Source organism: Macadamia integrifolia, chromosome 11, assembly GCF_013358625.1.
Source record: "Macadamia integrifolia cultivar HAES 741 chromosome 11, SCU_Mint_v3, whole genome shotgun sequence".
NCBI lineage: Eukaryota > Viridiplantae > Streptophyta > Magnoliopsida > Proteales > Proteaceae > Macadamia > Macadamia integrifolia.
This window is the reverse complement of record NC_056567.1, coordinates 19,724,665-19,738,392: the sequence shown is the minus strand read 5'-3', so window position 1 is coordinate 19,738,392 and position 13,728 is coordinate 19,724,665. Positions and strand designations below refer to the sequence as shown.

General features: G+C 36.5%; 1 pseudogene; it reads right to left on the bottom strand.

Moving 5' to 3' along the window:
- Window positions 1-1,917: 1,917 nt before the first annotated feature.
- On the bottom strand, window positions 1,918-10,003 carry LOC122092963 (annotated as a pseudogene).
- Window positions 10,004-13,728: the final 3,725 nt, after the last annotated feature.

Sequence of the window (13,728 nt, the reverse complement as noted above, 5' to 3'; positions counted from 1 at the left end):
TTAAATACCACGAAACCCATGTTAATCTCTTTCAAATCGAAAACAAAAACTCGATCTTACAATGAAAACAAGAAATTAACATAAACAATGGAAGGAAATGATAATTGTAAACTCAAGATCAAAACTTCCATAGATTTAAAAAAAAAAAAAAAAAAATCGATCAAAACCAAAAAACGATTCAAGGAGGCAAACAACAAGAACAATATATATTGTTTAATGATCCAATCATATCCCTCGCTCTAAAACTAAGTGATAGAATAATTTATAGGATCGATATTACGGATCAATGAACAAAATCAATAATACAATTATGAATCTAACTAGCACATACCTAGATCCATATCGTATTAAGAAGATTCCACAAGCTTTAGCTTTTCCCTCTTGTACAATCTTCTTCCTTGAGCTTTTTCTCCTTGTTAGTCTTGTCTGCTCCCCTCTCTATATAAATTGTCAATTGGTAACAATTAATGGGTGTTGCTTCCTTTACATAGATGAAGAGTATGGACTAACCTTGAAATAGAATACGACCCTCCCATAATATGACCCTATTGTAAAGAGGTCCATTGGTCTTTATACTTTAAGGCGGTTAATCAAATACTTGAATTCCCATTAGGGGATCACTCCTGAACTAGTCTTCGTCCAACCCAGCCTGTCAATCAACACCCAACCACTAATCTGATCTCACACAATAACTAGTACTAACCCACACATAGAAAAACGTTACATTATAGAAATGCCGTGAAGACCCTAATTCACATCTTCCTATAACATTCCCTTTTGCTCAAGTGGTATTGTCTATCTTTTCACTATCATGGTGGGTGAGAAATTCAAAATATTTGTCACTTCAATCTTGAATTGGAATCACTTTGAGGTACTTGTTTTAGGATATGTCCTGTTTGATTTAGGGACCTCTTAACCTTTCTTTGGATCTACCAAAGAATGTTGTAGGGGTTGCCATATTCTGTATTTTTTATATTTTTCTTTTTCCTTAATACATACAAATTACCTATGAAAAATAAAAATAAAATATAAAAACTTTGTGATATTTGACAAGAAGAAAGGTTAGGTAGGAGAGCGTAGGCTTATATCGTTTTATTGCATGGTATTTATGGAGAGCGTGAAACAAATTGATCTTTGGGGCAAGACCTTGATTCCTTTCGATATGTTATTGAAGCTGAGTAGAGGGCTCACCTGGAATTCCTCCAAACTCAAACCCGGGCGGGGGGGGGGGGGGTGGTGTGGTTTGGTTTAAGTTACTCATGTGACTGCTGATTTCGGTCCTAATGCTTCTTCGACGATTTGGAGGCCTCCTTCCTTTCGAAAACTCAATACTGATGCATCATGCATGAAGCAATGGTAAGAAGCTAGGAGGATTAGGATAATTGTTTAAAGCGTTTTAGTAATGCAAATAAAATATCGGCATGGACATACTCACTACTTATTTTATTAGTAAGTATTAGTGCCCACTCATATAAACCATTCCAATTATAATTATTGGAAAAATAACAATGTCGGTTTGTGTTTTCCATGCCTAAATACATGAGGTGGACTATGAAAAGACACCCTACCCCTGACAGTCGCCCATGTGTCTCACTGAAAAAACGCAAGGACATGGTTCTCGCACCCTATATAAACCCACTAAATTTGGTTTTCCTTACATGGCAAAAGGATGGTTTAAGAACTGTTATTGCTATCTTTTGTCATAGTTGGTAATAAAACAAACTATTAATTAAACGAAAGCACAAATAACTAACAGCACTAAACCGGATCCATGCCATCAAATATGAAATATTCTAGCCAACAGAACTCCCCACCAAATCAAAAGACAAAAGCTAGTATGGCTAGTCCATTATTGGAGGGGGGAGGCCAATAAAATGGTTTGACCTGAAACTCATGACCTCCAATTCATGTTGCCCCCTAAGGATAGACTTCAGTGAGAAATCTCAATCCCAAGAGATGAGTGATGTTATATTGAGTAAAACCAGACTCGAAGAAAAGCATCTCCCATTCTTTCTCGGTCCTTTCTTTTCCAGTGGCCAGAGTCATCATTAACATATCAAAGAAAAGCTGTGTTTCTGTTGACTTGTGCTCTATCTTCCTATCCTCCACTATCATGTCTATGATGATCACCTTCCCCGAGTTTCCTTCCCCATCCCCACTAGAGATAGCCTCTTTGCATCCCTTCAATATCTTTATACATTGCTCATCACTCCAGTCATGCAGAATCCACTGTCATATCAAGTTCATATATAAAGTTAGAACTTGTTAGAATTTAAAAGGAAAACAAAAATAGATAGAAAAAGGCAAAGGGAATTCACTCGCCTTGAGCAGAATTGCATCTCCAGGAGGGATGGACTCAAACATGTCACCTGCAATATAAGTTAGGTTCTCATTCCCTTCCAAATTAGGTACCACATGAGGTAGGTCAAACACTGTACATTTCAAGCTTGGGAAGGTTTCAGCAATGGTCTTAGCCACAGTTCCAGTGCCACCCCCTACATCAATCAGTGACTTTAATCCTTCAAACACACCCTGTTAGTGATTCTAAATCCTAGAATCATTTGAATTACCTATAGTGTATAGAATACAAGAATGAATAATGGTAAGAAATCAATCACATACTCGTTGAGCGTGAATAAAGTCCCTAAATCAAGGTTGACGCTTGTACCACGAACTATGATGAAGAACCACGTAATATGGGTCCTTCTACTGAGATCTTCTGCAGCCTCTTACTATGGGATCTTCTCTCTGTCTCTACACTAGCTCTGTGAGAAAGCATTGCTCCCAAATATTATTATAAAAGAGTAATAGCTGCAGGGACCATCAGTATTCTATATATAATAGAATTCCTAAACCCTATTCCATTCCTACAATAGAATAGGGCTAGAAGTTTCCTAATTAGAGTGGTCCTTATTCTCTTGGGCCCAATGGGTCAATCAATATCAGTTAAGCCCACATAAGAGTCCTAACAATCTCCCACTTGAGCTACACTGATACTAATGTCTTCCCATTGACATCTGGCCAAATAATCCCAAGATTGAATACCACTCAAAACAAACTTTGATCCAATCAATAATCTCCATTGTTGAACAATAGTAGAAAATACACCTCAATATACGACATATAACTATCTAATGTTACAGACAACAGAAAATTATCAATTCAAATCGCCTGGAAACATAGATATAATGAACTATTATATCATAACTGTGATCACATAAGATATATCCTTCCTTATAGGTCCATTCCTGATCTAAAGATTAGCCTACCTTGAAAACCTCACAGGTAGAGAACTTTGATATTAATCAATATTTAGGCAAATCGCCATTTTTTTGTATTAATATCTTACTTTGGCATACAGTCTATGGTTAACAACCCTCTCCATGGATTTAGGCTAAATACCGCCATAAATCACGAAACTTGGCTAAACACCGCCATTAACTGTGACATGTCAAAGTAAACCACAATAATCATACAACAATATGATGAGAGAGAATATAAATGAACACTATACTGGAAAGTAAACATCCTCAATATAGATTGTGCTCATAATGTATGATCTAATAAAAAATAATGCTTATTACAATACTACTATGGATAAGTACACTCCCACTAAACAAGCATATCAAAAAATTCCATCACACCCATGTTAGAAACATGAGTTTTAAAAATTTCCACTGGAAGAGCTTTGGTCAGAGGATCAGCAACCATCTCTTCAGTAATAATATGCTCAACAACGATCTCCCTAGCGTTGATCTTCTCGCGAACCACAAGATATTTAATCTCAATGTGTTTGGAGCTGCTAGATCTCTTGTTATTCTTTGCAAAGAAAACAGCAGAAATATTGTCACACCACAAATACAAAGGCTTAGAGATGGAATCTACAACTTTCAGTTCAGATATAAAATTCCTCAGCCACACTGCCTACTTGGTAGCTTCATAAAGTGCCACAAACTCAGCTTGCATAATGGATGAAGCTAAAATAGTTTGTTTGGCACTCTTCCAAGAAATAGCTCCTCCTCCCAATACAAAAATATATCCAGAGGTAGACTTTCTATCATCAGTACACCCACTGAAGTCCGAGTCAGAATACCCCACAACTTCAAATTTTTCTGATTTACTGAACACTAGCTTGAAGTCCTTTGTCTACTGTAAATAGCGCATGACCTTCTTGGCTGCAGTCCAATGAGCCAAACCAGCATCAGATTGAAACCTGCCAAGTGCACTAATTGCAAAAGCAATGCCAGGGTGAGTACAAACTTGTGCATACATCAAACTTCCAACGACAGAGGCATAAGGCTTGTCATTCATTGAGCTCCTCTCAATATCATTCTTTGGACATTGTTGCTTGTTCAACTTGTCTCCTTTACTGATGGGTGCTTCACCACCAGAACATTTAGACATGTTAAACCTCTTTAAAACTTTATCAAGATATGCCTGTTGTGATAGCCCAAGTAACCCCCGTGACCTATCACGACTAATCTCGATTCCAAGCACATAACTTGCTTCACCCATGTCCTTCATTTCAAAGTTTTCTGAAAGAAAACCCTTGGTCTCCATCAATAAGGTTTTGTTGCTGCTAGCCAACAGAATGTCATCCACATAGAGCACAAGAAAGATGAAACTACTCCCACTGAGTTTCAGATATATGCACTGATCGATTGGATTCTCTACAAAACCAAAAGAAGTCACAACTCGATCAAATTTTAAGTACCATTGTCGAGATGCTTGCTTTAACCCATAAAGAGACTTTTTCAGCATACAAACAAAGTCCTCTTTACCATTTTCCTCAAAACCTTCAGGTTGTCTCATGTACACCTTCTCTGACAGCTCTCCATTCAGAAATGCTGTTTTCACATCCATCTGATATAACTCTAGGTCAAAATGGGCAACAATGGCCATGATAATTCTGAATGAGTCCTTTGATGAGACAGGTGAGAAGGTTTCCTTGTAATCTATCCCCTCTCGCTGAGTAAAACCCTTTGCCACGAGTCTAGCTTTGTAGCGTTCTACTCTACCTTGAGAATCTGTCTTGGTTTTGAAAACCCACTTAGATGCAATAGCCTTACAATCCTTTGGAATTTGCACTAATTCCCATACTCCATTGTTGCTAATGGATAACAGCTCTTCCTTCATTGCTTCTACCCATTTGTCTGAATGCTTATGATTAACTGCTTGAAGAAAAGTAACAGGGTCTTCTTCTTGTCCTATGTCAAACTCACATTCATTCAAATAAGAAATATAATCAGAGTGCAGAGAAGGCTTGCGCACTCTAGTAGACCTCCTTATAGGTTCAGGTGGAAGCCTACCAATATTAGCGGTATCAGGAGGTGAAAGTGGGTCTGCAATAGCAATATCTGCCCCAACTTGCAAATCATATTCAATTGGAGTTTGAGTGACTATATCATCAGACATGATGGGATTGAGATTAATAAGTGAATTTCTCAACTCAACAGGTGCTATCTCAGGAGTGTCATACTCCCCTTCTTCAAAAGATAAATTACGAGGAGTTCTAAACTCTTCATTGCATTCAAAAAATCTAGCATGAGTGGTCTCTACAATTTTGTGTCCTGCACCAGGACAATAGAATCTATACCCTTTAGACCTCTTTGGGTATCCCACAAAATAGCAACTTGTAGTCCTTGAGTCAAAAACTTTTTCTTGAGGGTTAAAGATTTTGGCTTCTGCTTGACATCCCCACACTCGCAAGTGTCTAAGGCTAGGTATTCTGCTACTCCAGAGTTCATAGGGAGTCTTATTCACAGATTTACTTGGCACTCTATTGAGAAGGTAAATAGCAGTTTTAAGTGCCTCTCCCCATAAGGATTCTGGTAAGGTAGTATTACTCACCATAGAACGGACCATGTCTTTCAGAGTACGATTTCTTCTTTCAGCTACTCCATTCTGCTGAGGTGTTCCAGGCATGGAATATTGAGGAGCTATCCCATGTTCTTGCAAGAATTTTGCAAAAGGACCAAGCAACTGCTCAAAATCACCACTTCTCCCATAATATTCTCCACCCCTATCAGATCTGACCACTTTGATCTTCTTGGAGTGGAAAAGTTCAACTTCAACTTTAAAAATCTTGAAAACATCTAGAGCACTAGATTTCTCACTGATAAGGAAGACATACCCATATCTTGACCAATCATCAATAAAAGTTATAAAATAACGGTGTCCAATGAGTGTAGGGACAGTAAAAGGCCCACAGATGTCAGTGTGAATGAGGTCTAATACTTCAATGCTGTGAGTAGCATCATTTTTCCTGGAGATTGTCATCTTTCCCTTAATGCAATCTATACATATTTCCATGTCCTGAAAATCAATATCTTTTAATATCCCTTCCTTTACCAATCTTTTCATCCTCTTGATTGAAATATGACCCAACCTTCTATGCCACAACATAGAGGATTTCTCATCAATCAGAGATCGTTTCACTCCCACATTCAGAACCCATGAAGAATTACAATTCAATCTATAAAGCCCATCAACAAGAGTACCACTACAAATAGAGATAGAATCATGTAATAAACAAAATCCAACTTGATTAAAATTAATAGAATAACCATCTGAACAAAGTCTAGAAACTGAAATCAAATTCCTCCTCATAGAGGGAACATAAACAACATCCTTCAAATCAATAAATGAGTCTGAATGAAAAAATAATCTAATAGTTCCTATGGCTTTCACTTCAACTCTAGCTCCATTGCCCACAAACACCGTCACTTCATCCTTGCTTGGCCCCCTCCTGTTTAGGAACCCCTGCAAGGAATGAGTGACGTGAATAGATGACGCAGAATCTAACCACCATGAATCAATTGGTACATTAATCAAGTAAGATTCAAAACATACTAAGGATAGATTCATACCATCATCCTTCTTTTTCTCAAGGTAGGTCTTTCTTTTAAAACAATCCTTCTTCATGTGTCCTTTGGCCTTGCACCAAAAACACTCTATGCCACTCATGTCTTTTTGTACCCTAGATTCTTTGAAATTTTGCTTTCCCTTCTTGTTTTTCCCTCCTTTAAATGGAGTGAATTTTTCTTTCTTAAAGAACTTCTTGATCCCTTTGTTAGGTCCCATAGATGATAAAGTCTTACCTTGAGTAAGATTGGCACTTTCAACTTTGGTCCTATTAATTGTTCCCTCTTCCTGGGTTACCACAGTGATCAATTCATCAAGATCCCATTTATCCTTCAATGTATTATAAGTAGTCTTAAGAGTCTTGTAGCTCTCATGTAGAGAATTCAAGGCAATGGTGACACGAAGTTATCATCAAAGTTAATACATGTACCTCTGATCTTGTTTCCTAGGGAAACTAGTTCCAGTATATGCTCTCTAGCACTTCCTACTCCATCAAATCTAGCCCCAGTCAATTGGCTCATGAGATCGTGAGCCTGTGATTTCTTAGAGCTATCAAACTTAGCTTTTATAGAAGCCAAATACTCAGAAGCAGTATCCTTTTTAGCAACACTATCCTTGATAGACTCAGGCAAAGCACTTTTAATAACAGCCAAGGACTTCCTATTTACAGTGACCCACTTGTCATAATCCCCTTTCTTAGTTTGGGTACTGGTTGCAGTAGGTTCAGCTGGTTTGGTGGTCCTAGTACACAGGTCTAGGTCCTTGAGAATCATGTAGCCTCTAAGTCTTCCATCCATTTGTTGAAATTATCCCCAGTAAGCTTAGGAATATCAAGTACACCAAAATTAGAAGACATCCTGTTGAATATTTTAATAAAGAATATTCTATTCAACATACAGACATATATGTAAAAGAATAAACATGTAACAATTAGCAAAATTAAACATTATATGCTCAAGTATCAATTACTTCATGAGTGTCAACCGGAACTACATTTCTGACCTTTGGGTCTGAAACATACTGGTCCACTCAAGTTTCTGCTATTACTGCGAGACTTCTTCTAACTTTCAAAAAATACCGCCATCTTTGGATGGACAGCATTTTCTAGGTTGAGAAATCCCTATTTTTTTTTATTTACTTGCTTTAACTTTAACTTTAACTTTTTTTTGATAATGTCACCTTTGGGTGAACATTAGCAACCTTGCTACCAACCATTATTCTCTGTCTTTTCAAACAAAGAAGACCTTTGATTTGTATTCTATTACAATAAGGTTGAACTTTACCACTTTGGTGGATTCCACCCAATCTTACTGCAATAGTCTACAAATTCATTCCGGTAGCTAAAAGTGAGATTGTTTAACCATGAATAAAAAAAATTATTCATAAACAAAAGCATGAACTACATTACCAAGAATAAACAAGTTCATATTCTGATATGCAAGTAATGTATGAATTGATTTTCTTTCATTTCTTCCAATTAATAGGAAAATTATAAAGAATCATTAAACACCCATACTTGTAACTTATACAAAATAGATCATAAAAGTTGATCAAAACTAGGCTCATAATATATCAAAACGAAGAGCAGGAAAAACTGGACTCAACGCAAAAAACCAGGGTGAAAAATTCTTCACCGTTTGCCCGTACGAGCCATTTGAAGTTACTGTTTTTATTTTATTTTATTTTATTTTTTTTAGGGAATCAAAATCAATCCAATCCAACCGGTTCGGGCAAATTAGTTCCGGGTCAAAGTTCGGGTCAACGACCCGGTCAACCTTTGACCGAGTTGGTAATGAGTTGACCCACTGCATCCCGGGTCAACTCGGTAGGGTTTTCGAGTTGACCCGGCGATGACTCGCCGCCTTTTTTTTTTTTTTTGAAAAAAAAATTTGTTTTCTCTCTCCTTCGGCAGTCGATTTCTGGTGGCACGTGCCGCCGCGTCCGGAGGTTTTCGGCGACGTGCAGCATATCGCCGCGACCGTCTTCTCGTGCTCTTCAACTTTCGTGAAGAAAGTTTCCCATACGGGATCTTTAAGTGAGAGTAAAATAATGATTTTCAAAAATTGAAATCCAAAACTTTTTTTTTTTTACATAATTTCTTGATTCTAACACCATAGTGTAGGCTCTGATACCAATTGTTAGTGATTCTAAATCCTAGAATCATTTGAATTACCTATAGTGTATAGAATACAAGAATGAATAATGGTAAGAAATCAATCACATACCCGTTGAGCGTGAATAAAGTCCCTAAATCAAGGTTGACGCTTGTACCACGAACTATGATGAAGAACCACGTAATATGAGTCATTCTATTGAAATCTTCTGCAGCCTTTTACTATGGGATCTTCTCTCTGTCTCTACACTAGCTCTGTGAGAAAACAGTGCTTCCAAATATTATTATGAAAGAGTAATAGCTGCAGGGACCATCAGTATTCTATATATAATAGAATTCCTAAACCCTATTCCATTCCCACAATAGAATAGGGCTAGAAGTTTCCTAATTAGAGTGATCCTTATTCTCTTGGGCCCAATGGGTTAATCAATATCAGTTAAGCCCACATAAGAGTCCTAACACACCCTTGCACTTTGTAACAACCACATCCGTCACCAATCGAGCGTCGCTTGCCATTGCCTCATTGATGAATTTGTTGAGCTTATTGTTTTCGGCTGCATAGTCCTAGATGTTCCTCCCATGCACGGTCTCGAATGGATTGAGGCCATCCCCCTGGAACCATGCACTAAGGAAATGCCAAGGTTTCACCAGGACCGGATCAAGTATTGATTGCAAGAAAGGTAATATAGTCTTGGCATTATCCTTAAGTAGGAGCCTAGAAGAGGGGGTGATCACATATCCTTCTTCTTGCGGATTTTTGCAGACTTTTTGAATGGCAAAGAAGCCAGTGTGCACCAATAAGCGCATAAGGCGAAACAGACAAGCAGTTTTAGTCTTTGGGATGGAAAGCTTCATGACCAATTCAGAGAGGGTGATGGGTTTGTGATGGTTGTGGACAATATCCGGTATGCCTAGCTCAACCGCACATCTAAGTGACATGGAGTTTATGAAGGCAAATATATGGTTCCATATATGAGCTTAAGCATGGAACAACTCCTCTGCACTCTCTTTCTCAATGAGATCCATTGATTTCCTCACTATCTCAAGAAATCCCAGCAATTAAATCTAGGTTCTGTCTAGAGATGAGACTGATGTCACATATTTATAGGAGTACAAAGTGTAAAAAGGTATGCTAATTTCAATGCTTGCATGCTTGTTTTTCTTGTGATTATTCATTTCCTATCCCAAAGACCAATCAAAGGTTTGCTAATTTCAATGTTTGTCTTTATTGGATGAGGTGGAATGGAAGATAACCCATTGTTATCATGAAACGAATTCGGTAGCAAATTTTTATCGAAATCAGCTGCTCAATTTGAAGTCTCAACGCCGGTTTCAATTTGATCGGCCCTAGTTCAGATGGATTTAGATATGGATGCCTCTGGGTGGCCAAGTCTAGCTCTGGGTGACCAAGATCTAGACTTGGCTAGGGTGATTTCATTACTTATTGTTTGTTTGGTTGGGCTGGGTAGTTGTCTTGTTCTGCTAATGGCAATGCTGAAGGTTGTGCAGCTCATTCTCTTCCAAATGTGAGGTTTGAGCTATTTTGCTCTTCCTCAGTTGTTGTACATTATTATGTTCCTTTTTATTTTTTATAATTAATATACATGATTTTCTAGCACAAAAAAAAAGATCAATGGGCTACCAAGGCCATTGGTGACCAACGGAAAATTATTGGCGTGGGCGGTTTTGGATTTTTTTTTTTTTTGGTAAATAAAACTTTATTGGTAAGAATGTGCAATACACATGGATTCCATATTACAAGCTTCAAAAAGACATGGATTGAAATATGGCCAAACAATCCTTCAAGTTGAGGGCTAATCCGTCCTAGCAAGGGAGTCAGCCAAACAGTCCTATACCTAATTGAATAAAAGTAAAAGTACATGATTCTAAACTAGACGCCAATTAAGTGATATCCTGGATTCCAATTCATGGGAGTTCCAATATGTTTCATCCCGTGATGAGTGCCTGGAGTCGACAATAACCAACCTAATATTAATCTTTGAGTCACGTTTTAGTATGAAAAATTGAGTGACTTGAAGACGCATTACAAATTGTATAACATTCTATAAGGATGAGGGATAGGCATCATAATTTATAAAATAAAAAGAGGGTCGTCAGTGATCATGCATCGTCGACTAGCTATTATAACAGCCTAAAAATATGATTAAAGCCGTCTTTGTCAATTTGATTTGCTAAATTTAATTATAATGCATGTCTTTGTCAATTGGATTTGCAAAATCTAATTATATCTTAGTAACTATACATCATGGTTTGAGGCATCAGAATCTGATCGGGTGAATCAACCAATTAGAATTGGAACGATTCCAGCCAATTTCTGCAACCCTCTTTGAATTGCTTGGTTTCATTTTATTACTCAAAAAATCAATAAACTTATGTTCGGTAGCGATCCACAAGTTTATTGAATCAAAAATTTAAAAAAAAATAAAAAATATATATATATATATATATAGATTTTTGTCCAAGAAATCATTACATCTACTTCTTGATTCAAGTTTCTAGGCTTTCAATGTGGTATGTATGGAATAATGGTGGCCATTGCTGTCTCACACTTTATTAGGGATGCAAACCAATAGTTAAAAATTTGTATTCAATCCATGTTTTTATTTGTTTAAAAGAATTCATATTCGAAAAATCACTATCCAAAAACTATCCGAATTCATCTGATAACTAATCGGAGATGAATATGATAATCCCAATTTCCAACTGATTATTATTATCCGATTTGTTGACTATCTGATGGTAATGAAATATCCATATCCGTCTAACCGATTAAATGATCATATTGGATTTTAATGAAACTGTGGTGTGATTTAAACATTTAACTATTAGGAGACATAACACATTTAGCATGACAATATAATATATTAAATGACAAATGGGACACGTGAATGGTGAATATGACATATTGATTTTTAATTACAGCTTGTTATATATCCACTGACACATGACATATTAATTTTTAATTACAGCTTGTTTTATATCTACCGACACAAATCCATTAAAGCCAAAAAAGAAGTTTTAAACTATTAACTTGTTCCATCATGTCTTTTCCATTTCTTCATCTACTTCTTCTTTACTGCTTGCTCCCTCTATTTTGTTCGCTAGGATTCAGATTTGTACTAAAGAAAGGAAAATAAAAATAAAAGGTAAAATGATCGTAGTACGTGCAGAAAAATAGGAATGCGAAATATTTGGGGCTCGGTAAATATTCATATAAGTGATATGATTGACATGTGTTAAATATGTTAATCTTGCTAACAGAGTTGTAGACAGTTACAACTCAACTCTGTTTAATATTATTAATATTTAAATAAATAAATAATAAAAATCCCAATAAAAATGGACTCATCTTTTGATTCCGCCTAGAAATCTCGATCCTTTCTCTCTCTCTCATTACTTCTTCTTCAAGGCCGTTCCTTCTTTCTTCTTCCTTTTTCAGTGCTCTCCAATCTAGTTGAAGTTTTGTTTACCAATGTCACTGAAGATTTGCATCCATGGTAAATTCTCATAGGTTAATAATATATACCCAGGAAGTAATAATAAAATCCTATATATTCTAGAGCTTTGTTTACTTTATAAATTCAAATTTATCCTCTACCATACATGCAAGCTTTACTGTTCAAATCCCTTCCCTGATGATTAATATGTAAACATGGTATTTGGATATGTGTAGCCAAGTCTCTCATATGCTCAGTGCCTGAAAATAGTTATGTTGATTTTTTTCTTACCTCATCCTATTTTGTAAGCAAAGCAAGAGAGAGAGAGAGAGAGAGAATCGAAGGAGAAGTCCACTTATATTGTATTTTTATTATTTATTTATTTATTTATGTAAAATAAAATATTAGACAAGTTAAGCAACCACGTCCGTCATCTCTCCACCCTAAAATTAGGAATCAGTTACAATATAAAAAACTAATAGATGGTTTAGATTAATCTAATATTAAATGAACGGTTAATATTAAAAGAAAGTGAAAATAAGATTACAATACGTACGTACTGCTACTACTTGCCCAAAATAAAAATAAAAATAAAACAAAAAAAATAAACTTACAAGAAGACACTTAGTAGAGAAGGAGCCTCACTTTTGGCATTGCCATCAACAGAGGTCCTCCATCACTATCTGTAAAATCTAAATCGATGTGTAGATAAGATATCATTTAGAATTTCATCAAAGATATGGCGAGGAAATTCCTCCACTATTCCAAAGACTCCTGTTTTTATAGCATTTGTTGCAAGGTAATCCGCTATTGGATTGCCTTCCCTGTAGCAGTGAGAGATCTTTTAGGTGATAGAGTTAAGGAACTTCAGCAAAGCAATCCAATCCTATAGCCCAAACCAAGGTATTGATTTAGACTGAACTGTTGTCACAACTGCAACTGAGTCATATTCAATCCACAAGAATCCCACTTCATGTCTCATTGCATGATGAATTCCTTCAAGCAGTCCTCTAAATTTTGCATAGTAGTTCGTTTGGATCCCAAGATAAGTTTTGAAAGAAAATATCACATTACCACAATGATCACGAAGCACTCCTCCTGCTCCCACTCTGCCTAGATTCCCCATAGAGCTGCCATCACATTTAACTTAATCCAATTTTCTGTGGCTTACAACAATAAACCTCTAAAATCTTGCTAACTGAATCTAGTATTTCCTGAAGACCTATATTTCTATAGCATAAGTGGTCTGAAGTAGAACAGATGATCCCTTTCAGCTTGAGACTTGCATCCTTT